We start from the raw sequence: 5,224 nt of genomic DNA, 5'->3' as shown, positions 1-5,224 counted from the left end.
TTCCCACAACACTTTTTATTCGAGTTTGATATATTTTTTTATTTATAAAAAATTAAGTCTAAAAAAATCTTCCTTCACAAGTCTCAACGAACCTTTTTACTACAACAACTTTGAAACCCCATCATTAATTCCTATTTACTTGATAAGTGAATCCTGTTGTTTTTGGTTAAATACGAACCTTTTTATCAAGTAAACATACTTCGTTGTTGTATTGTCTCGATCTCGTATCCATAGACGATCACACGAAGTGTGGACCGTGTGAACCGATTAGTTGTATTGTCTCGACTCAGTCCATAGACAATCACTTTCGGAGAAAGGATTTATAGGTAGGAAATTTTTTAGTTTGAGGTATATTTGGGTACCCTCGTCTTTTCATAATCACTAAGGAAAGGATAATTGTGCTTAAACGTTATATCTAACGAAAGAGTAACGCGTTGACTAAGAGGGAGCAACATATCATATTTCTATTGTAGTTATCTTGCCTACAAAAGGGGAATAACAAAGATGTTTGGATTGAAAATCTACCTACCTTGCTTTAGGGGGAGTATTAGCTTTGTTATTCAAATGTCAACATCGACATTTATGGATTGAATATATGCATGTTATTGAGTTGTTGAAACTTGGAATCAAGCGTATGTGTAGTGAATTCTTGTAATTTTAATGAATTCTTGTAATTTGTTTATCCATATGTATTAAGAGTTTTGTCGCTAAAATTGACAAGGAGAAGATTGTTAGAGCGTAGCTCGGTTGAACCCACCAAGAGTTGGTATGTCAAGTTTGGTTGTCATATTTTAGTGAATCAAAACTCATCTAAGAGCCGCTTGATTATGTAACTAGAGACAACTTCGTATAGGTTAGACTAGAAAGTCTAGGATTATGAGACATACAAGTATTACTCGAAGACCTGAAGAATGTGAAGCAGTAACAAGCTACAACGACAACATCATCTTTCCTCTTGAGGTTGGTAATATTGACTTGAACTGTTTCATTCCTAACGTATCTTTCAAGTCATGCTATATTGAAAACATAACTACGAAGCTGTGAATGACTATACTCTAGTAGTGAGACATGATCACACGATCATAGTGTTAAGGAATTAGAATACGAAGTATAACACTTATCTTTTGAACTTCGTATATATGACATCGACATAATCGTATGAATGTTATTGTGATTATATGTATGGATAAAGGTGAAGATTTCGTCCTAGGAAACAATGTTTACATTTGTTTAAAGGAAGTACATTCATGAACTTATTTTATGAATCGAAAGGGAAATCGCTAGCCTTATTGGTATTGTTATTAATTGCATATCTTTGGAGTACCAATATGTGTGAGTTAGTAGAACCGATCATAACTTGTTATGTATCTTGGTATAACTAATCACAGTGCCTGACTTATGATTTGGTATGACTTAATTAGTGTAACCAATCCTAAGTAATCACCTGAGATGGTATGATCGATATTTGTAATTGGTGTGACCGATCCTAGTAATTAGTGTGGCCGATCACAAAAGAGTTGTGTAATCGATCCTTCTAATTGGTGTCACTGGTCCTAGTGATTGGTGTAACCGATCCTAGTGACTTGTGTAACTGACCACAAGTAATACCATTAGTATATGGTAACCGGTCCTGGTAATTGACCTAAACGATCCTGGTAACTGACGTAACCAGTCCTAGTGACTTGTGTGTTCGATCACAGGAAAACCATATTGGGGTAAAACCGATCCTTGTGTTTGGTAGAATCGTGAACCCATGTTAGTGATTTGATATTTGACCAATTACATAGTTTTCTTGGAATACAGATGAACCAATTCTAAACTTGTTTGGAAATGTGGTATAATCGATTCCAAGATTGTAAATATGAAAGAGGATTTATAAAGAAAAAGATGTCAACATACTTTGAACATGAACAATAACTCTTATCTTTTATTGTTCAAAGATATTCCTTAATAACTCAAGGAGATCCCGGTCCGAAATAAATTAAGAATATTTTAATTAAGGTTATTAGTTTTATATGCTTTAATTACCAGCAATTAAATGCGTATCTTTATAAAATAAAAATTGGTAATGTGCATTTACTAATTTGAGATTTTCTATTGAGAGATTTCGGAAATATTGGACAAAGAATTTCCAGGAATTATGAAAGCCGATTTGGGAATTTATTGCATATCTTGAGAATATTCGCTTTTGGAAATTCCTTGGTGTCCAAACATCCTTCCTCTATAAATACCCAAGTTTGGATTTCTAGAAAACTATCCTAAGAGCCAGGCAAACTTCATCTTTTTATTGTTTCTGGTGGAGCCGTCCATCCATAGAGGAAAGTACCCTAATTAGGCGAAATCTCTTATGACCGTACTTCCGTGGGATCAAGAAGCTCTACGAGTACCGTTGGTGGGAAACTAGATAATTGCAGTTTATTTTAGTTCTCGACTGATTTGATTGATTAACGGTTGTTGAACTTTGATTGCACCTAGTTTGTTTATTCTTGAAAATCTTCTCTTCTGATATAAGATTCACTCAAACTAGATCGAACTGTCGACGGGATCTTTAGAACTGTTTGTAGATCTAAAGACATTTTGTGATAATTCATTGTTAATAGACTCCGTTCTGTGTGTGATTGATCACAATATATTCAAGTGGTGTTGTGCAGGTGTTTATTGAAGATTAAAGAAGATTTGAAGACAAAGAAGATTTCTTATTTGGTTTTTAAATCTTTGGGTGTGCACAAACCTTGATCGACTGGGATCCAACTAGAATCGGATTTATTTGATTGATTAGTTACGTAAGATCGGCATCACCCTATAGTTTCTTATTGGAATCTATATTGATTGATTGCAAATCTTAACTCCGCTACTTCGGTAGTTGTTGGATAGATTGATCTAACCAGGCAAAGGAGTTTATTAGTTTAAACGGAAGAGCCTTTGCATATGACTTAAGATATCTTTATTTGAAAGAATCAAGAGAGTTGTTTCCAAAAATATTTGTTGTTTCTTTACTGTTTGGAATACGATCCAAAGAAATCGTTCCAGTTCGTGCACTTATTGAATGTTGGAAGCGCAGGGATACTGAAAAAATTAAGTGAACTAGGTTTAGTTGCTTCGTATGAATTATAAGAAGTTTTTTGGTTTAGATTTTGTATAGCGGCTTAGTTATGAGAGAATTCAAATTTAGACTAGGTCCTGAGGTTTTTCTGCATTTGCGGTTTCCTCATTAACAAAATCTTGCTGTGTCATTTACTTTTCCTTTCCACAATTATAATTGTTGTTATTACAATTAAAGTAAATTACACAAACGTTAACTTTGTATTACTCGATAGTGATCCTATAGAATTTGGTTAATTCTGAACCTATTATCAAGTAATCACACTTTTTTTGTTGTATTGTCTCGATCTCGTATCCATAGACGATCACACAAAGTGTGAATACGGATTTTTCGTATTGTCTAGATTTTGTCCATAGACAATCACTTTCGGTAAGAGGACTTATAAGTGGATAAATTAAAGATTGTGGTGTATTTGGGTACCCTCGTCTTTTCAGAACCATCTAGGAATCCTGCTTTTCTTGGGTCACGACTCCTGCACGGGTCCAAACCCACTGAAGGGGTTATAAAGGTCACCGTTCGCCTACCTTTTTTATTCATCTTCTTGTCCACGTACGTGAACATGGAAATTTCTAGGGTTCGCGTACTGTTTCCATTAAATCTATTTGGAGGTCTAAAAAAGGTGAAGGAAGCAATCTCTCAAGGAGCTCATCAAGTAAGTTCTTATCTTATTCTTTTCTATTAATTTCTATAATGGAAATGTCCAATGGTGATGATAAGAAATATAGGAAAACTTCTAATGATTTTGTTTCATCTTCTATCTCAAGTAAGATTGTTCCAAAAGACCAAGACTCTATTAGAATTATATTCATCAATAATTCTTATTCTTGTAGTAAAACCTTTGAAAAGATTTCTTCTAGTGAATTCATGTTAGAGAAGAAATTGAAAGGGAAGTAGTCATGAAGAAGACTTGGTGTGTTTTGAGAAATATAATCTTGGTAACATCTTCAATGGTTTTGGTGAAGGTTTTGACACTCTCATAAGAATCTTTTATACTAACTTCCATAATGTTAATCTTGATAACTTGGAATTCAAGACTATGATAAATAGGAAAAAGATTCTAGTTGATAGAGAGTTGATTACAAAGATTACCAAAATTCCTTTGGGTAATTTTCGTATACCTAGACCAAGAGGAGAAAGACCATCTTATGAAGCCATTTCTTTTGGTGTTTGTTGCAAGAAGTTTGATTGGATAAAAGGGAAATTTCCTACCCAGGATCTTAGTATTGCCTTAAGGATCTTCGAAAAACTTGGCATTTCTAATCTTTTTCCCTCCACGATTGAGAACTCTCATTGGAGTCGTGAATTTGCGGAGTTAGTTTATTTCCTTGAAATTGGTGCTCAAGGTATTGATATTTGTGGATTTATCATTCTTCAAATGGTCTCGATGACGTCACTCAACAAGAAGTTAGGATTTCCATGCTGTAGATGGGGAAAAACTATTTGCTGGTTTTTGCGGAATTGATGAGACGTCCGTGTGGAGACTCCTTGAACCGAGCGAAATGTTGAACCTCACACAGATACACTGCAAGAAGGGAGTGTTGTAAGTTCGAAAGATCAATCTGTAAGACCCCGTCCTAAACCAAGAACAATGGCCATTCCAGAGTCTATTCGGTCACAAGAGAGGATGGGTTGATCTGTAGGAGGGAAGCTGAGAAATGTGTGGGATCAATGGTGATCTGAGATTGTAGGTGTGTTGTGAATTCAGCGTAAGAACGCTCTGAATGATTGAATTTTACTCAAATGAGAGTGATTGCTCAGACGATGAGTTCGTGTATACGAAAGATTGTTTGTATGAACTTGCCGAGAAATTCCTTGTCTTTAGACGAATGTTTGAGTATTCGAATCTTGTCCTTTCAATCAGGATCCAGAGACATCTTATAATGCCGGAGTTGAAATCACCATGATCCCATGAAGTGTGACAGTTGCTGGAATCAGAGAGTGAGGAAGTGGGAATTCATGTAAAAACCAGTTGCTCATCATGCAGAGACTTGGTTAATTTTCCACCCACTACTTTGCTGACTCTTCCAACTGATTGCACGACTTGCTCACATTCTCATCGTGTGTATGAACACAAGTGTCGTAGACCACCATACCTAAACCCTAGTTAATATCCCCCATGTG

The sequence above is a fragment of the Papaver somniferum genome, chromosome 6, assembly GCF_003573695.1.
Source record: "Papaver somniferum cultivar HN1 chromosome 6, ASM357369v1, whole genome shotgun sequence".
Classification (NCBI taxonomy): Eukaryota; Viridiplantae; Streptophyta; class Magnoliopsida; order Ranunculales; family Papaveraceae; genus Papaver; species Papaver somniferum.
The sequence above is the reverse complement of the archived record's forward strand: the minus strand, read 5'-3'. Positions refer to the sequence as shown.